We start from the raw sequence: 21,907 nt of genomic DNA on the forward strand, positions 1-21,907 counted from the left end.
TGGCTTTGGGTTCACCTGGGCTCTCAGAAGAAAGCTGAAGTTAGGTATGATTAATTATCATGGATAAGCAAGCTCTCGCAGTCCGCTAGTACCATGGATAATTTGCTTTAAATGAGACTTTGAATTAATTTTTGGTAACAGTAGAGAACAGTCACCCTGATTCTTTTCCCCATTGCAGTGTGCTGTGGAGAGACACATCCTTCCGTACGATCCTCTAAGCACTATGACTACCATTATAAAATAAACTCCACTAAAAAGATTCTAATGCAGACTAAATATAACTCATGCCCTTTAGTCAGATTTATAACAGTTCCTTCCCAGTTTGGCCAATATAGCCAATACTTGCCATTTCCAGGTATGAGGATGTCAGCAGAGAAACTGCAAACCTTGGTGCAGGAAGAGCTGGGATAGGACAGTACAGCACCAAGGCAACAGCACTGGGCTCCTCCATCACTTGGCCCCCCATCCCTGGTACCCCGTGACTTCTGCTGTTGCCCAAGAGTTGCAGCAGGCTGCAATTCTTCTCCTGTCACTTACAACCTACCTTGGCATGAGTTGGGAAGTTTGTCTTTGTGGTAGCTGGGAATTTTGTCCTTGGAGATCTTTCCACTTGACTCTCACTGTGAGAGTCTCCCCAACACCTTCACAGAAAGTTCTCTTCTGTGACAACCAGACCACAGATGGGAGCAGCCAAAACAGAGATTTATTTATCCTTCCTGTATAAAGGGGTCTTGCTCATGGAGGGAAATCCCCATGATCAGAAAGATCTGGACCTTCTTCTGGAAATGGAGTCCGAACACTAACTCTAGAGAGCCATACTGTGCTGTTAGTCCTTTCTTGTTGACTTGTGGACTGACTTATAGAGAAGGGAAAAGCTGACTACAAGAGTTTCTAAAATTCTTCTCCTTTCTTGCTCTTTCTCCCTGTCTCTCCCAAGTATTTCCAGCAAACAAAATGCAGAATCACCAAATCACTGAATCAAAGACTAGTTGAGATTGGAAGGCTCCTCTGAATATTTCCTAGTTCAGTCCAACCCTGTTGCTCAGAGAACAGACAGCTACAACAGGTTGCTCTGAGCTATGTCTGGTCAGGTTTTATATATCTTCAAGGACTATAGCTTTAATCTCTCTGGGCAACTTGTATTGACCACTAACCATTAAAAAAAAAAAAAGTGTTTTCTTATGTTTGGATGGAATTTCCTGTGTTTCATTTGTGCCCATTGCTTCTTGTCCTGTCACTGGGCACCACCATGAAAAATCTGAGTTGATCTTCCTTATTCCTTTCCATCAGGTATTTATAGACATTGATAAGATAGCCCTGAGCCTTCTCTTCTCAAGGCTGAACAGCCCCAGCTCTCTAAGCATCTCCTTGTATGATAGATGATCCAATCCTGTAAACATCTTTGTGGGGATCTTCTCTGAATTCACTCCAATATGTCCATGTCTCCTGTACTGAGGAGCCTGACACAGCACTCCAGACATGGCCTCACTGGGACTGAGTAGAGGGGAAGTATCCCCTTTCTCACCTCGCTGGCAACACCCTGTTTATTACAGCCCAGGGTACTGTTGCCCTTCTTTGCTACAAGGTCACATTTCCAGGTCATATTCAACCTGTTGTCCACCAGGACCACAGAGCCTTCTCTACAAAGCTGCTTACCAGCTGCTCAGCCCATAGCTTGTACTGGGGTATGGGATTATACATCCCCAGATGCAGGAGTTTGCATTTCCATTTGCTGAACTTCATGAGGTTCCTGTCAGCCTGTTGCTCCAGCCTGTAAAGGTCACTCTGAACAGCAGTACATCCATCTGCTGCATCAACCACTCCCACCAGTTTGTGTCATCCACAAACTTGCTCAGAGTGTACTCTGTTCCCTCATCCAGATCACTAAAGAAGATAGGAAACACTATTGCCATCAATATTGATTCCTGAAGAACGTCTCCTGATCAGCATGACCTTTCAAAGATGCCTAAGGGTCGTGGTGCAGTGCCATGAGCCAGTTCTCCAGCATTTGTGCGTGAAGCCCATCAGGTTCCAGGATTTGTGTGTGTGCCATTTGTTTAAATGGTCACTCACATGATCCTCCTCTAGCAAGGGCAAATCCCTTGGTGCTACAAACTTCCCCTCTACTCTCAGGAACCTGGGATTTCTGAGGACAAAACTTACCAGTAGAGATTGAGGTGAAAAGGTGTTCAGTACCTCTGCCTTTTCCATCTCCATTCAGTAGTGGGACCACATCTGCTGTAGCATCCCTTTTATTGCTTATGTACCATCTTATTGCCCCTCACACCCCTTGCCAGATTCAATTCCAAATGGGCTTTGACTTTCTATCCCCACTCCTGCACGCTCAGACAGCATCTCTATATTCCTCCCATGTCACTTGTCCTTCCTTCCCTCCACCTCTTCTTGAATGTTTCATTTTTATGTTAGACTTTATACAGAAGCTCCTTGTCCATCCATACAGACCTCCTGCCACCTTTGCTTGATTTGTTTCACATCAGGATAGACTGTTCTTGAGTTTGGAGGAGGGGTCCTTGAATATTAATGAGCTCTATCTATCCAATCCCTCCTTCCCTCTAGGACCTCATCCCATGGGATTCTTCCAAGCAGACCCCTAAACAGGCCGAAGTCTGCTCTTCTGAACTCCAGAAAGAAGCCCGAAGCAGGGCTGTGGTCCTGCTTTTTTCCTGTTGCCATCTCACAGGTACTTGAATTCCACCACCTCACAGTGGCCACAGCCAAGGCTGTCCCTAACATCCCCAACCAATTCTTCTATGTTTTTAAGTATGAAGCCCACCATTCCTCTTCATCAGCTTCTCAATGACTCGTATCAGGAAGTTACCATCAATGCTTTCCAGATACCTCGAGCACTTCAGAAAGGCATCTGCTTATGCTGATTTCCCAGGAAAGATATGAGAGCCTTCCTCAACTGCTCTGTAGTTTCAGAGCTGCATTGGTTAACCAGGAGTTACAGCAGCACTGCACAGCTCTCCAAAAAGGGGAAGAAAACGGAAGCATTTAGGTTGGGGAGGCACTTGGCCTCAGATCCTCAAGGCATTCTCCAGCCTGCAGAACCATTGACATTTTATTTAATAGATAAGATAAATGGACATTAAAGGTCAGGGGATTAATTATGAGACATTTCAGCATTGCCATTAGTTCAGTCAATAGGACTTCAGCCAATACTGAAACATTTTCTCAGCAGTAACAGGAGTCGTCTAGTTTTATGCCTCTTCCAAAAGACCAGGACATGGGTAGCCTGTTCTATTCTCATGGAATGTAGACTCAGTACTCACTTTGCAGAAAAAATCAAATGCCTTCGCTCCTTTCTGTAGCACCTCATGGGGGCATAAATTCAGTGTTCTCTATTTCAAGGCTGACTCAATCCAACTCTGAAGGATGAGAGATGACGATTTATGATGGTATGCCTGTAGGCCCAAACAGACTGATATTAAATACAGACTTTTCCATCACTGTATATCAGTCCTGGGTATATTTTTTAGACTTTGTGCTGGCTAATAATCATGTATTTGGGGGCATGGAGCAGCTGCACTTCGCCTATGACTCTCATTATCTGTATATCAAATGATCTCTTTCATGGCATTGATAGGACGCTCACTTTCCATAATACTTGCCCTTAAAACTGAAGCCTGTAAACTAGTCACCAGCTTGCTTTGTTATTGCTGCTGTTAGTCTTTAAGCTAGAAGTGACACTGCTCTCCTGGAGCTCACCTTGTCTCAGGGCTTGCTTTTTAGATGAAAAAGAATCCCAAAATGGATTCCATACCGTTCAGAACAGAGGAAATAAGTCAAATGCTGTAGCGTTACAGGAGTATCCAAAAAAAAAACTTGTAAGGAGCCTGCAACTCATAGGTTGTGACTCTGCCCTTTGGTCATGTCTCTCTGCAATCAATGGGATGTGCAGCAACAACATTCATTTCCAGGAGGATATAGTTACATTAACGCAGGTAGAAAACAAACAGAGAAAAGCTAGTTCTTCAGCCTCTGTATGTGGCAATGAATCCTTTAGCAGCTTGCCAAACACCTTTCAGGAAGGTGCAATCCTCTAATGAATATGCCAACTATTTCTGACAGCTGTGTCATTCAGCACTCTGTCACTCAAAGCTTTCAGACCTTATTTTCTGTAATGTGTTTGCCTTATGGATAATGCTGAACCCTGCAATGCTCTGTGGTGTTCAGTGGGGACAAATAGTCATAAAAGGCCTACCTTATCAGCATAATCTTGTTGTTCATTTTTATCACTTCCTTTTCATTTTTACATCAGGTTAATTCCCTCTCCAGATACAGAGATGGCAAATTAACTAAGTTAAGTGATTAAATCAAAGTTCACTATGTCTCAAGACAAATCATGGTCTATGAAACTTCTCCGGTCTGTAAATCACAGCCTTCCCTCTAGCAGTCTAGTGTCTGCTAATATAAATCTACTCAGCCTGATTAAATGTGACTTTGAGCAGTGGGCGTTTTTGTGCTTGTCTTTATGTGTAAAGGTAAATGTCAGCAAAATGAATGGAGCTTTGGGTATTACTTATGTATTTCATGAGCCCTTTACACTCTCCCTACCAAGTTTATTGTAAAAGCTTGACTAGATTTATCAGCTGTTTTGTAAGGAGCAGCCAGAAACCTAGATTAAAGGTTGCTAAGTTACAAACCAGATAAGACACAGGCGTATTTCCAAATTTATACAAACACCATGCCTAAACTCAAGAGGAGCGTAAGAAGCAGTCTGAGCTCAAGAACGGGTTAGCGTGTAAGATGGATTTCTCTCTCTATTTCTCTGCATGGCTTTACTTTCAGCTATATTTCAAAGGGGCATTACAGCATTCAGAACCTATTACAACATGCCGGCTATGAGCGAAATAATGCCTAATGCCCAGCATGGGGGCTTTTTAATGGTAATACAAATATTATGCAGCATTTCCCTCCCCAAGTCAAGCTGTGCTTGCCTTGAATGCGATCTTCCCACAAATGCACACAAACATGTACATTCTGGGTGCACAGGCCCCTGTTTCAATGAGGACAAAGTAGAACAGTCTTCACACACAGATAATATAGACATTAATCCGACGACTGAAGAAATGGGATTTTGTGCTGTGCAAATTCCAGTTCAAAGGAGGGATCCTTCTCAGTATAAATGTCTTTGTTATCAGCCCATGTTTAGCTAATAAAAGGTTTATTAAAAATGGCACAGCTATGAGTGGCTTACATACATATTACTGGGCTTGGAACCGTCCAGAATTATCGCTTCCGGCACCGGGGAAGCTTACACACACCATCCTGGGAAGCACCAAGAAGGAGGGGCTTTTGCTATAGACAACACTTTTTTTTTTTTTTTTTTTTTCAGCCTGCTTAAGTCACCAGGCTTTATTTTTGTCCCATACTGTGAGTAGGTATTATCCAGGAGCTTTGTATTCTGAGATCTTTGGGTTCCTTTGTAAGGGGAACCCTGTGGAAGAGTTTAGTCCCTAGATGTGATGTGCAGCCCTGTGAGGCCACCTCTTCCTATGTCACCTTCCCCATGGCTGTGCCCGGGGCAGCCAGGTGGCACATTGCTCCGAGCCCAGAAAGGGCCCTGGCAAAATGTGTCCTACACGCTTATACCGCAGGAGCGAGCAAACTATTCTAAAGGATCCAGGAGAGAAACAGGTACACATTTTGCAGACCACGCTTTACATTCAGACCAGGGATAAATGCCAGACAATTTCTTCCGCATTTCTAGTTTTGTTTAAGACACAACTTGGAAGAGGCTAATTGAATTCTCGATACATATGGTTTGAAGACTAGAGAAGCCTCCGGCAAGGGCCGGCTAGCTGGGGCACAGAAGCGCACACTGTCCCTGTCCCTTTGCTCACACGGGGTCCAGCAAAGCAGCAGACAGAGAGATCTGCTGTACCATATTGATGCCTCCAGGGGATTCCCAGAGAAAATGCCAGCTGAGGCTTCTGGCTTCCTTCGGGTAGTTAAACACAGACCTGTCACCTCGCTTCCAGACCATGGACACCCGTCAGCCTCGTGTTAGCACCACTTGGGGCTCTACAGCATAACATGTCAATGAAGTGGAGAGTTCTTAATAGATTCTTGATGAAGTGGGCTCTACTTTTTCTTTTTTTTTTTCCACTTCCATGAAACAGCAACAGAAAATCCAACCTGAATCCAAACCATTCTTGCATTTAGCTACCTGCTCTTTGTTTTTTAAGCCAGTTTAAAGTTAAGGCAATTGACATACAAGGTGTTTGGAAACATAGTATATGGGTTTTGTTTTTTGTTTTTTTCCTAGAAAGGAGCCAAACGGGCACTTCAAATGTCTTTGGCAAGTCAAACAGTAAAACACACCTTAATGCTACTCACTTATATCAGAAGGGAAAAAAAAAAAAAAAACACCAACCTTGGCGGTGGTCTGGCACTAAATCTTCTAAACTGGCATTATTTGACCTATGAGGTATCTGAGCCCTTTGATCCCTTTGTCTGCTAGACACAGTGCCAGGGCCAAAGCTCTGTATTTTGGGCCTTTATTTAACTCCAGATTTGTCACAGACGCTAAATTTGCTTTAACTTCCAGCCACAGGAGCAAAATGCTCATTAGAAGCAATGATGTGCTTTAATTCAAAAATGCTTCTTCCTGTTACACTTCAGAATTCTTCTTTCTACTTGCAGATCACTCCTATCATGCTCTGTAAAGACAATTTTCTTATTTTCCAGCAAATTTTTATTTTCTTTGACATGGAGCCTGTCTCCAGTCTTAGCTCTGAAGATTATTTCATAGGAATAATGACATCTGATATTTTATCTGTTGTGGTATGATCACAGCATCCGCACCAAATGAATCACCACATGGTATACAGTAAATCCTTGCTGCTCTAGGTTAGAGCTCATATTTAAAGCTGCAGTCAAATTGATAATAATCTGTAATATCCTTTAGAAATTAACACAGCTGCAAGATTCAAGTTTTAGACTGAGGCTTTTGTTCATTAGCCTTACAACTAGGTGCTCTCTTTCTTCTTTGTGGATTTGGTGATAACTTCATCTCTGCCTACTTGTCAGCTCTTGACTGTAAAATCCTTCAATCCATGCTCCCGGAGAGTTCAGTCATCCCAACAACCCAACAACCAGTGCCATTGTTTCAACCACTTCAAACCCCTTTGGCACATCTGCTGTGATTAAAATGATGGCTGGGAGAGCACCCTAAAGAATGAGTGTAGAGGATGTATCTACAATCATCCTTTCCTAATGTTATTACTCCAACCCAGGCTGCTTCTCTGTTTTTTTCAGGAAGGGAGTAATATGGCATTGACTTTTATTCCTGCATCTCAATCAAGTCACTGGAAATTCCTTAAGGAATGTAAAAACATACAGTAATTTCTATTTCATTTGCACATGGAAACCAAACTTACAAGTTAATTACACTGCATGCACTCTAGCCTAGAGAGCACGATTTACAGAGAGTTTGGAAATGATTACCGAAAACTGAGCTAGCAGAACTGTTCAGAACATGCTAGAGCATGAAGAACATAGTCCATACATAAGGAAAAGGAGTAGGAATTAGCATATAGCTTTCTGAAATGAACTATGATAGAGCACAGAGAAGTGGCATAGTTCTGTTTTGCTATCACGAGACTTAATTCACCAGCAGTAGAGGTAATAGCAGTGTTTTTAAAAGCACCTGAAATTCCGAAAAAAAAATATTTTTGAGAGATTCCCCACAGGGAAAATACACTATAAGCAGGGACAAAACAGATATGCAGTGTCTGAGATCCACAGAAGTATAGATTTCTTAGACTCACTGTAATGTAGAAAGGAAATTTTTGTGGTATATTTCTGTTCTACCTAATTTTCCATGTGAGGTGCATTTTCATCCTCTGTCTTTATATTTGCTAAGCAACGTTGAAAAGACAAGCCACACACACACATACACTCGCTCACCTCCCCCAAAAGCTGCCCCCATCATAGAATCATAGAATCACAGAATGCTCAAGGTTGGAAGGGGCCTCTAGAGGTCATGTAGTCCAACCCCCCTGCACACGCAGGGTCACCTACAGCACATGGCACAGGACTGCGTCCAAGCGGGTTTTGAAGATCTCCAGAGAAGGAGACTCCACAGCCTCTCTGGGCAGCCTGTTCCAGTGCTCTGTCACCCTCACTGTTAAGAATATTTTCCTTAAGTTCCTGTGGAACTTTTGGTGCTTCAGTTTGTGGCCATTACCTCTAGTTCTGTCAGTGGCCACCACTGAAAAGAGGCCAGCACCCTCCTCCTCGCTTGAGGTACTTATAGACACTGATCAGATCCCCTCTCAGCCTTCTCTTCTCCAGGCTGAACAGGCCCAGCTCCCTCAGTCTCCTCTCACAGGGCAGATGTTCCAGGCCCCTGATCATCCTTGTAGCCCTGCGCTGGACTCTCTCCAGCAGCTCCACATCCCTCTTGTACTGTGGAGCCCAGAACTGGACACAATACTCCAGATGCGGCCTCACCAGGGCTGAGTAGAGGGGCAGGATCACCTCCCTCGACCTGCTGGAGACGCTCTTCTTAATGCACCCCAGGATCCCATTGGCCTTCTTGGCCACGAGGGCACACTGCTGCCTCATGGTCAACTTGTCGTCCACCATGACACCCAGGTCCCTCTCTGCAGAGCTGCTCTCCAGAAGGTCAGTCCCCAGCCTGTACTGGTGTCTGTCCCTAACTACTATGTGGGAGCTGCATCTACCAACAATTCTCTAGAGGAGGTTTCTTCAGCAGAGAGACCTCCGAGGTCAGTCGTAACATGTCTGAGGTATGTCTGCGTTCTTGCAGAACCAGGGTCAGAAAAGCAAGAGCACGGAGCAGCATCTCCGCAGCAGTATCTAAGGCTGTAACACATGGTGATTTTGTAGCTGGGGAACCACAAGTGCACAGGCCGGGTGGTGAATCAGAGATAACTGAAAGGTTAAAAAAGAAAGTATTAAACATGAGCAGTTTAAGCCTAGTGCATGCAAGGGATACAAGGCTGAAATGACAAGGCAAATGTTTACATTCAACCTAGAAACAAAAAAGCTTTGCATGTTTCCTTGGACCAAACCAGTTAGCAGCAATGGTCCCCTGATTGACCGTGAAACAAACAGGAGAGCACAGAAATCCAGGCTCTCTGTTTTTCAGTTTCCCCTGTCACTGTTTCAGGCCCTTCCCATCTCCTCTCTTCTATTTAATTAAAGCACATTAATGGCAATGCTTATTAACTAGAATTATGCAATGCTTATTAACTAGCAGCTTTGCATTCTGCATCCGTATTGACTCTGAGACCACGGAGTCAATCTGACAGGCGAGGGGAGTGTTTCGGCTTTCGCTGTCACTTAGCTGTGGCCTCTGAGTGTCTGCAGTGTGATGCATAAGTAATAGGAGCTGGTTTGTGATGGAGGCTGGGGCAGAGACGTCCGTAGCTGCGTGATCACCGCAGCGTTTAGCCACGTGGCCTTGCTCCACTCCAGGCTGAATAGCTGGTGACTGTCCTTCAGAGCCAACCTGCTTTAGGATCATTTTTTTAAAGCTGTTTATAGCGCTCTATACTAAGGAAACTTTTAAATAATGTTTTTTCCTCTGTTTGTTTTGCAAATATGTTTTGCAAACAATACAGATCCCGGTACTGCAGGGGAAGGTAGTTATGGGAGAAAAGTAGGGGATTTGTGTATTGTTTAAAGAGGGAAAAGGAGGTCATAAGTAGTATCGTGAGAAAAACAAACAACTGCAGAACTTTAGATCTGGCAAAAAAATTTAAAAAAAAGCAACAAAAACCCCACCACCATACACAGGAAAAAAAAAAAAAAACAAACACAAAACAAACAAATAAAAAAGCAGGTCAGGAAACCACTCCTGAATGGAAGTCCCATGCATAGGACCATTGAATAAATTTAAATGATTTTCTTTTCTGAAAACATTCAGCAACACTGAATAGCTACAGACGTCCAAGGAAAAGTAATATAGGTAGAAACAAGCTCTGATTATTTTATTTTCCACGTAGAGCTGTCATGCATCAAAGACATTCACATCTATCAGTAAAGTCTCGCTATGCTACTCTGGGCAAATGAGTATCATATAACAGATGGGTGAAATCAAGTTTAAAGACATTGAAGAAGAGTGGCCTCCCCGGCAGCGCAGCTCCGCAGCTTCCCGCTCAGTCCTTGTCCTTCCCTGTGCAGCTGCGATGTGTTTCCAGCAGTGCCTGCGCTGGGGACGGGAGCGGAGCGGAGGGGCAGATGTGGGATCGGCCACCGGCCCCCAGGCCAAGCCGGGGCACATGATTTCAAGCCTCCCGCGCCATTCCCCACTGTGGGAACTGAGGCCCGTGCAGTTTCCACTGGAAAAGCATAACTAGAATTATCAACACGCAAGAAATGTGCAGAATCCTACTGGGCTCCATGTCACACTACAAACATTTCACTGCCGCATGCTTCAGGCGCTGGGATTTTTTCAGATATAATAAACACTACTGGCAATAAATATGCAGGGTTAAAATTTGAGCTCACTTCAACATACCAGAGATAAACCCCCACCTCCACTCTTTTGCCCAGACAGTGAAGGCACCAACCAGTTGAGATTATATTTTAACATAGAATTCAGCTCAGGAAGCTACAGGATGTTTAAAGAAAACCAAATGCATTGGTCTCGCTGCAACTCTTTGAAAACTGATGCGGCAAGAAGCAATACAGAAAACAAACCCATAGAGGACCCCTCAGATGCATTTGAAATTGGAATTTTGCAATAGCTATCAGCAAAGGCCATCTAGCTGAAAGATGTTGTTTTACTTAATATGAATTAGAAATATAGCGGGCAGTTTCAATGGCAGCAAGGTACATTTTCCATCCAGCTCCAACACCAGCCTTCTCAATCTGAGAAATAATTTCAGCCACCTGACACAGCATTAGAAAAGCTATTTGGTTTTGTGCCGAAGTCAGATGGAGACCCACAATCCTTCTCTGGTAGCCTTTAGAAATACCTTCTGTTTAAAATTTAAGACCTGTTACTTTTCTGGTAGCTCAGGTTGGAACAAAACCTCTAGTTGGAACAAAAGTCTATCTCATTGTCCCTGGGCCCAGTATTTCCTGCCATTCTTTCTTTGTACAGCAGAAACACAGCGAACCCCTCAAAGCACTCGCAAGGACTAATTCAGCACTAAACCCTTCTCTGACTGAAACTCCCAAGGGAATTCTTTGCAACCTGTGATGTATCCAGCCCTTGTTTCTGTGCAGGAAAGGCCGGGCAAAGATCTCAGCCAGGGGTTGATGTGAAAAAAATCCTACAGATTTCAAGGCAAGGCAGTGAGATTACCAGGTTTCTAAAAATCTGTCCTCTAAAGGCCTGCTTCTAGGGGCTTTTTTTTTTTTTAAAAAAAAAAAAAAAAGCAATTATTTCCCAGGCCAGGTTAGGTGCACAGCCACGCTCACAGTTGAACGGATCCCATCAAGGAAAAGCAACGAAGGCAAAGAGCCGCCTACCAAATTACGTCAAGGTGAAAGCGCTTTGAAAGAAAGAGGCAAGAAAAGCACACAAAAAGATTAAATTAGTCCTGTTCCACAGATGGGGACCTGACACTCAGAGGTGAAATTCTTATCGTGGTGATTTCTACAAGACTGAGAGCTCATCTGGCTCCATGAGAGGCATTCTGGACAGGGAGCTGTGGTAGGTGTATGAGCCAGACTACTTGTCCAAGTCCTGCTGACATGTCTGTCATGGCTACATCCATGTAACTCAAAACTTTTGTTCAGGAGGTTATTTGTTCAAAGTGATGAAATCTTTCTCAGCTCTTAGCCTTCTAAATTGCAGTTGTTCCTTGAGAAGCCTTTGCAAAAAGGCAGAAGGGAAGGATAAACAGGTGATTTAACACTGTGCCATGAACAAATTTTTGCAATTGTGATGCTTCCTGAATAAGCATGATCACTGATGAAAGCAAATACTAACAGACAATATTTCCAATATGTAATGCCTTCTTGACTAAGGGAAGTCCATCACAGTTTTCCCTCTCCCTAAAAGTGTACACAACCACATGCACAAGATTGTATACTTATTCAGGTATGATTCAGTATACTATAAACAAAATGTGCAAGTGAGGTTAATATATCTAAATTATTGCAAATTCAAGTGATACATATCAACAGTTCTCTGAACTGCAGCACCTCCACAGCTGCATATGTGCATCACATAAATTTTCAGGCGTACTGTCACATTTCAACCTGCAATCATTCTATTAAAATTGTTTTAGCTAGATTAATCTTATTTCTTCTTATAAAACACATCCTTCATGCAGAGTGTAAAACAATAATCCAGTTGTAATGCTTACTGGCATTGGCTCTTATCAAAGAGACGGGGCTAGAATTGCAGTTAATAACAATAATGGAGAACCTGCTCTTGGGCAGCAGCACCTCAGCAGCTTTTCTACCTGTCTGCTGCAGGACTAAAATCAATGAATTGCAAAGCTGCTTGTTTCTCTATAGTCACTGCAGAGGCACCTCTCAATCAGTGCTAATTAATGACAGCTTTAACTTTTTATTAAAAAAAAATCCAGTAGCATCTGGATTTATTGGATAGGAAGGCTGTCTTCTGAAGCATGACACCCACATTATTATAACAAGGACAAAACTAGCCTGGATTTTCAATATTCATTTATTATTTTTGCTTTATTTTCCTTGTTTGCTTGCTAGTACATGTTGGAGCATGTGAATTATGATGCTTTGAAGTGCAGGACTTTTGCAATTGTTCCACCTCTTAATGATTTATGGACCAGCAGTGGCCCTGGACTACATACTGAAAAGCACTATAGTTCAGCCTACTATTTCTGAGCTTTGAAATTTCCTTTCCCTGGACTGAAGACATGTGGCTAAGTGCTTCAAACAACAGCAATCATTTTTTCCACTGAAAAGGTGGAATCTGACCTTGCATTGTACAATTATTTTAATTAAAAAAAACGTAAACAGTGCATGCAGCTTGAGCGTTATCAGACTGACTAGTTTTTTTTGTCAATAGACACTATTTTTTATGAAACACATTAGAAAAATTTCTCAACAATATTATGCTTCAATCTTTCTAACAGCATTCCCAAACAGATAATTGTTCAATGTCCATTCCCAGTCAAGTGCAAGTGATTTTTCTGAGACAGAAGGCAAAGCTGTCAGTTAAAAATTGGGATACTTAGCCTGTGAAAACATGTCCTAAATTAGTAATTTCACACAAGAATTCAGATGTTACCTGCTATTTACAAGCACCTGTTTTAAAATCTATGCAAAGACCTTGCAAATGCTTTTGCAAATGTCGGTCTTGCTGGAGCGCACTCTGGAATGGCCGTGCGGAAATACATCCACGCTCCTCTGGAGATGAATCTGTAGGGGAAAGCTCAAGATAGGCTGTGCACTGAAGATATGATAACAGAGATACCACAAAATGTAAAATGTGTGGCCTGTTCCAAGGAAGATTTTCCTTCCCTGAGCACAGTGTCCTGAGTGAAAAAGCAGCAGCCTTTTTTCTTTTCTAAACTCTGTTAATGGCCATTTTAATGACTGTCTTCTCAAGTTTACAGCCAGCTAACTAATTATGGAATGTCAATATTTATAAGAGTCCAGCATATATAGTGATAATGACAGAATTCACTATTTATGGGGATCATATTTTTTCATAAGTATCAACACTGAGCAATCACCACAACTACCGTCTTGATACTTCTATTTATTTCAGATTATAGCAGACAAGATTTCCTTGAACTGTTAAAACCACAGACTAGTCTCCCCTGACCCTTTTGGTGACTTCAGACCCTGAATGTAGTAAGAAAGGACTCTGATTTGTTATTGCTCACAAATATATCACTGATTTGATGGAATGCAGGATATTTTTAAGATGCTGTGATTGATCCGAAAGTGGTAGGGGGCCTGCCAGAGGGAGCGGGGGCAAAGGAAGACTCTATCATCCACACAATAGCTCAGTGATTGGAACAATATTTGGAGAGAGGGAAAAGAGGTTGGCAGGTATCAGAACCCATTTGCCTCTCTTAAAATCTTCCTTTCTCACTATCAAGCTCAGATGACTCTGCTTTGAAAATTGCTTAGAATCAGAGGGGTTACTTGATTTCAGGGCCTGTGAGATTAAGCTGTTTTGGGGAGTAAAGTCCTTGTTCAAGACTTAGAAGACTCGGAGCTTAGGTGGAATTTAGCCAGTGGGAATTAGATCCAAAGCCTGCGAGGACAAGGCCGCAAAGACATCATGGAGGGAGGGACCGTGCTGGCAAGCATCGTTTCCATGTAGTAAGGGAAAGATTACAAATATGAACTTTAGAGAAGCATTCTTGCCTACTGCTGACATATGTACTTCCATGTTCAGGTCACAATTATATTTACCACATAATTGCAGCCAGAGAACCTCAGCTTTATACCTTATTCAACAGAAAGCTCTCTACTATTGCGCTGTTTTCTAATACTAGGCTCTCTCGATAGATATGATGTCAGTAGCTCACTCCATTTCCTGCAGAGCCTGTTTCCTTAAGACATATTAAAGAGCAATATTTATCCAAACTAACGAAAGGTGTAAATTAAGTTGAATTAAATTGAAGCAAATTGAGGAAATATTCATTCTGCCTGGGAATGACCACATAGATATCTAATGCAGTTTAAATAATGTATCCTAAATGCTTTCCTTTAGGTAATTTGATTACTGTTCCTGACCAGCCCCGTGTAATAATCGGATGTTCTCTACTATAGTATTAACCAGACTTGCATTTAAGAGTCTGCTCGAAAGATTGGAGAAAAAGATTCCTCTGAATCTGTGGGGCTTTGCCTCAGATACTCAGCTTGCAGGACTGGCTGGAATGAGCCTGAGGAGTGTAAGAGTAGGCTGCCCTGCTGTAACATCATAACATAACACAGGACATCCATATTATGTCAGTGCAAAGGCTCATCTGGTCCTGCCTTCTGTCTCCTATAAATATCATTAGCAGATCTTTAGACAGGAATATTAGAACAAAGGAGAGCAGTGGAGCTACAAAAATAAAGAAGGGGGAAGAATCTCTCTATACTTATCAAAAAACGGAGGATTCCTGGACTGCAGGTTATATCCAGATGTTCATGTTTAGTAGCAACCAGTGGACCAGGCTTTCACCAACTGATTTTTCTCCTTCTTGACTTCATTATACTTTCAGTTCTTGAGGCACTCTGCTGCACTGACTCTTTTAATTAAGCTCCAGGTGAAAAGGCATTTTGTTTTGTTTCTTTTAAGCCGTTGTGCTTTAGCAGCAGTATCTGTTGTACTCCTCCTCTCCTAGCACCCTGTCCTTAAGAACAGCAGCGATTTCAATACCTGAAGTAATAAAGGAAGAGCAGCAAAAATGAAGCTTTCTGTTAGCATTATTTGCTTGTGTGCATGTTAAAGGCGAACAAGTTGACGAACTAATCTGTGATTAGGCGCTTGAAGCGAAAAATAAAAACTGAAAAAATCTTAAAGCAGAGAAGCATTTTGTGGGCCAAGAGCAGTCAGGATTTCAGTACAATATTTCATCATTTCACTCAGTTTGTTCCCTGATACGTAAAAGGGGAAAAAAAATGCATAGCATAATGACACCATGAGATTACAACAATTCCTGTTTATATAATATTGTGAAGATTTTTATTATTGTGTAATGTTAAATACTTTGGGGCTTCTTTTTACTGTGAATGGTTTTCTTGCATTGACACTCTCTTTAATTAGTTAAACTACTACAGATACATACATATATATATGACTGACACATACATACATATATGTATATATATGTGTGTGTGTGTCAAATTTTCACTGGATTTGCTCATGAGAAATTGTAAAACAGCAGCTTCTAACACCATTAGATCCTGAGCTTCTCTTCTGATTGTTATTGACATAAATTACAATGCTAGATTTTCCCACGGTGCACGTTTGCTCCTTTGCTTGGTTTCTCTCTCGTGCAGCAAGACGAAGAACCTGTGCGGCTCGAGGAGGAAGCTCATTTTCTTTTTCTAGGGCATGGCAAATGAAAACTGACTTCTATTGAACAAATTGTACCTGTACTTATGGCACATATAGGAAAACTGCAGTAGCAGTGTTCTGTGAAACTAAATCTTTGTGGTGGAAGTGTGAAATAGACCCTGAAATAGAACGCAAGGAAAGGGGTGCATTTCCCAGTGCATATTAAACATTCCTAAAGGAGTCCAAAGCACTCGTTGAACAATAGCACATGCAGATTTGTTTTGCTGTGTATGGCCGTTCTTGCTACCACCTGATAGGAAGAATGAGTCAACAGCTAAACAAAATGAACCATTAAGCAACTGATATGGTGGAAAAGAAACTTCTTTTGCTCAGTAACTTTGAGTAAAGCACATTGAAGACAAGACTGATATTTTAAAAAGTGGTTTAGAAGACTGAATAATAACCTTGGACCTATAGATTGCTCTCACTCCCACACTCCAACATCCCCCAAAACCTCCCAACTGTTAGTCACAGTGCATTTAGGTTTCTTACTAACCTCCTTTCTTCCAATAACGCAAAAGAATTTGTGTGGGCAGTTTAGATCAAGCAGACAAGTTGAAATTTCTTTTCTGTCACTGGGCATTTACATTGGTTTTAAGCCTTACATAGTTTAGCCAAAAGGAATCATGTTTAAAATTTTCATGTTAAATCTTTAATATTGGGAATATGACATGTTCCCTAGATCATAGCTCCTCATTCTAATGAAAAACTATATAGCTAATCTCTGTGTTTTAGAAAGGTTGTTGCCTAAACAAACTTCTCAGATAACAGAGTTTTCCTGAATCCCAGGACACTGCCATTTCCATGTAAACCTCTGCCCAGAAATACATTATTATGTAACTTCTAATTCTGGGCAAACCAGAGGAGGTCTTGGCACTGCCTCTGCCTGTGTTGGTAAGATGCAACGCCAGCGAGATAGCAGCAGGATTGCAATCAGGAGACTTGCTTAATGGGTTACTGGCACAGTACAAAGACTACATTAGCTATTCACTGCTGACATGACAAGGCATGGTCCCCAAGAGGGACCAGGGACTGAAAGAAAACATGGTCAGCCTGAAATCTAAGCTGCACAGCCACATACCAGGAGTGTCAGTCTTCTGCAGAGGCCTTGTGAAGCAAGCTAACATTTGCCATTTATAATGAGCCTTTAAACAAATTCCATGCAGAGAATTTACTAAAAGGACATTTGAAATCTTTGTACCCTTTATAGCTTTGACAGCTGCCCTGTTGTGCATGTAGTACATGTTCCCTATTAGCAACACTGTTGTCTAAGACAAGGGCACCTCTGCTATCGCCCATCCCAGCCCCTTCCTTGGAGTTTGTCTTCAGAAGGGGCCCTATGGCAGCAGAAACCTCGCCTGCATGAAACTGGATCAAATAGGCACAGTACAGACAAGGCAAAGTGTGTGCACAGGAATAAAACCAATACCAAAGCAACTGTTCTCCATAGCTCTGCACTCATCTCTCTTTCTCTGTCACTAACAGATGTGCATTTTTTTCAGGAAATTGCTTAAAACTAGCCCTTGAAAAAGATAACCCCATACCCCAAAGGATATGAGGGCATATCAGTTGAAATACCTCTCAAACTCTTTTCATTATTCATTGGATATCTAGGAAAACATTCTGAATGGTGTAACTCTATATGCCCAACCGGCTGGTGCCAGAGATTCCATTAAAATGGTGTAATGATGACCTGAGCTGCCTGATACGCGGGGTGAGCCACAGCCACATATTAACCCTCATCGATCTACGCTCCGGAGAGAAAAGATAAAACAGTGCATAAGGCCCTGGACTAGGGCCTGCTCTAGACAGTGATATTTTTCCCTCGGATGCTCAGGGCAAGCTAAAAACTTTGCTTACAGTAACTAAGCTGAAGATGCGGAGAAAACACAACCATGGAGACTAACGTGAAGACAGAAATTCTGCTGCCATTTGAAAGCTCCCTTGCTCCTGCTGCTGCTCCCACCATCCACCCAGAGGGCCCCTGAGCTTCCCTGGGGGGTTGGTTACATTCTCTGCTTTCTCAATAAAAATAAAAATCAGGAATAAAGCAGCTCCCTCCTTTCCTTAGCCACTGTTGAACCGGGCTCACCCCAGCAGGGCTCTGGACTTGCTGCACCATGACCACAGAGACAGTCCACTACATGGGGCACCCACTTACACATATGAAGAAGGAACAAAACAAAAAGCAGTCTGAAATTCAGAGATAGTGACTGTGTTTCTAGGGCTCCCTCCATTGCAGAAAAGCCAAACATTTGTTTAAAATGCTTTTTTGCATGCATCTACTGTTGCTTTGATCTGGCCTATTAATCCCCCAAAGTAATTTATATTTGCTTGTTCTTGTCCCTTCCTACAGCCTTGTCATGGCAATTACTTTTTAATTCATGAAAATACAAGGTTATTTCTGTAAATAAAGACAGAGACCTGCCGATTAAGATTAGTCTTTACAACAGAGAAGCTCCCTGATTTTACTGTATGTAGCATGCTTATTTTCATTTGTTTGGGGTTTTATGAAATCTGCTCAATGTTTTTTTTTTTTACTTTCTTTTCAGAAAAGACCTGGCTTGGAGACACAAGGAGTATGTGTAGGTACATCTTAGAGAAGATTAGCAAATACTCAGGCAGCATATGTTCTGCTCAGACACTGAAATTAGTAAAATACCAGTAGTCCAGTTGTTCCAGGATTATTATTCCAACAGAGTGGGGTAAAGTCTCTCTGACTGCCATGGAAACAGGCTGGGTAGTATTGTGAAATGGAATAAGAATTTGATTGTACAAATAATCTGTAGTTAATGTGAATATTGCTCATTGCCAAGGTATAAATGTCATACTTCATAAGAAAAAAGTTTCCATCTGATGTCCCTGTAATCCTATTTACTGGTTCTATACTATTTCCCCCAGGTCACATAACATGACTCTTCAGTGTTTCTCATAGGCTGGAAAAATCTTTAATGAACACACTGTAAGAAATAATCCATCACAGGCAGAGGAATGGAGTATATGACCTAAATGATTTCTTATTCCTACTAGTTCTCTGTTATATAAAATATGCTTATATTTAGAGGACAAAACAACCATTATTCAGATGCAAAAACATCCATGTTAAGTGTTGTAATAGTACAAATAAAGTGGTAAAAAGTCATGCCCCAAAATTGAATAATTATATCGCACAAACTGTACCTCAGCCAGACCTGGCAAACAGCTCTACATGTGGGAAGTGGTGCTGGAGTGTGCCCTGGCTTCAACAGAATACATTTCTTGGGACATTTACTGTATGATTTCCTGAAATATTAAACAAAACAATAACTGTCTTCCTTACTTAATGAGCACAAATTAAATCCATGAAAAAGTATAGCTTCTCATTAGTCATCAGACAGTGATTTTTTTCCTTGCCTTCTACCAGTCTGGGGCTTGTTTGGTTATAATTGTAAAAAATCTCTTCTTGGAAAATCATCCTGGCAATAAAAAGAGAGTGGGACAGGGGCAGAGGGGGAGAAAAACAAACAGCTAAGGCAATGACTTGGCTTTCTAAAAGAAAACTGGAATGGAACAAAGAACTTTTTAACCCTAAATGTGGTGGTAATCCTCATGAATTAATATTGTTTTTTTTAGTGCTAACTCTCCCTTAATTTCCCAGTTAGAAGGTGTAAGCAACTGCTCCTATTTCACTTATTTACCAGAGAGAGGTGAAAATTGCCCGGGGAAGGGAGGACCAACTCAGGCAATGGGAGCAAGCTGCTCATCCCCTGGTGCCCTGACTCAAAGACAGAGGTGAAACAAGTGGAGATGAATCTGTTGCGCCTCACTCCTCTGCTGTTCTTTGCATGAACATTGCTATAATGCCGTTGCCTTCATATTCTCTGGTCAAAAGCAGCAAAAAAAGCCACGACTTTGCAATGCATATGCAAAACGTTGCTACTCCTCAGGTTGTCTCTGCGGTGCCCTAGTAGCCACGTGGCTCAGCACCTCTGCCCCGAGAGAGCAGCTGAGCGCCCTTGGAGCCGTGGGATGGTGTCCTGGGTCCCAGCTAAATCCAAGGCTCATTTTTCTATGGCCCTGACCGTGCCTCAGACCTTAGATGGTCCTGAGTTTTCATCTTGCACCTGCAAGTCCCTGGTGACCTGACGCCTGCTTCTGGCAGTGACACTATGGCCCAGTGTCAGACACTATTTAACCAGCAAAAATGTTCACAGCTAAGCCTGCTCCTATGTTCACCCGGTACCATCTTCTAGCAAAACTATCTCATGGAATTAGAAATGAAAAACAGGGACCAGTATATACTTCTTCACGGATGACGGAAGCATGTCCATGCCTCTCATTTCCAAGGACACGTCGCATTCTGCTATCAAGGCTTGATGGCAGAATTTGATTCAGTTTGTATTTATGACATACATAACACAACTTAGCCTGCTTTAAGTCACTGCTGATGTGAAACCAGTGAAAAATACTTCAGAAGTTTTTTCATTCACTACATAATTGTAACCAAATGTCTTCAGCATATTTTTCTCTAACACTTTCAAATTCAAAACCCTGATACAAATAAAATATAATATAATTCCAGGCAACTTCCTTAAAGAATTTCATGTCTCAAAAAATTATTTTAATAAACTTCAATAAAGTAGTTGAATAATCTATATATATATGACCCTCATTAAATTTACGGATTAGATTAAATCTAAAAATCGAGTCAATATTTTTAAAATAGTCTTCCAGGAAGTAAACTGAAGCTATAAGTTATATAGAAGAAGCTGTGAAATGAAAATGTTATACGAGAGCTTCAATCAGGGACTATTACAGTGCCTGATACAGTATAGCAAATAAATGTATTTAAACATTGTTCAATGTGGATCATCAAATCTATAATAGCTATCTTTGATAAAAGTATAGTCAATATTCATTTAGAAAATATTTAAACAGGGTAATGTTATGTACCAAGGACAAACATTGGTGTCAAAATATACAGTAGCTTTCATCCACAATCCTTCCTATATTATTGAATTAAATACTGGCACTGCAATACGAGTATGAAGCAGAGGTAACACTGAGTCAATTCGATCAGATTTTCGATCAGATTTTCGATCAGATTTTAATAAGAAAAAGGCAATTAAGTAGACCAAGAGTTTATACAACTTTTTGAAAAGTCATAGTCTGTCTTTAAAGAAGATTGATATATGTGTCATTAACTTCCAGAGATGTGGTGAAATAGTGATCCCTCTGAAGTGAAAAGTTATATAAAAAACAAGTGTCAGTGTCAATGCAGGTTATCAAGATGTTTAATAGTTCGCTCAGCTTCTCATGCACATGGAAATGTTGCTGACATCCCACTGGAAAGGGACCAGCATCCTAGGTCGGAACATGACCTGAGTGCATCCAAGCTGAACTGTGAACGCGCTATTACCTGAAGCCCACAGACATTCCCAAAATCTGGAAACAACATTTAATGCATGCTCTTCTGTATCTACCTTTCATACTTTACAATTTGGAATCAGTGGGAGCTCCATGAGGAAGATGTCTTTGTGCAGATTTTACTCCTTGGGCTATTTATTTTTTTTTTGAGCTAAAAAGACTAAAGTGGTTGCAATAATATAATATACACATCGCTTGTCAAATTTAGATCAAAGCAGCTTTAGTTATGTGAGAATAGAAAATGTCTTAACTCGGCAAACTCCTATTTTTCCTCCAGGGATGCTATACATTTGTCAAAGAGCAACTTCACAAGACACACTTTCAGCAGCCACCCACTCCTAAAAACATTTCAGCCCCCTTCCTTCCTTCCTGGCAAAAATAGAAGAGGACTTTTTTCAGCCCCTGCTGTTCTCACGCCTAAGCAGGGAAGGGAATATACTGTGATGCAAGTCCTACAGCCTCAGCACCATGCAGGTGGTTTCCACAGGCCTCTCTTTCCTCTCC

This window comes from Tinamus guttatus, unplaced genomic scaffold (genome assembly GCF_059628265.1).
Source record: "Tinamus guttatus ecotype Peru unplaced genomic scaffold, ASM5962826v1 Tinamus_guttatus_pri_ptg000171l, whole genome shotgun sequence".
NCBI lineage: Eukaryota > Metazoa > Chordata > Aves > Tinamiformes > Tinamidae > Tinamus > Tinamus guttatus.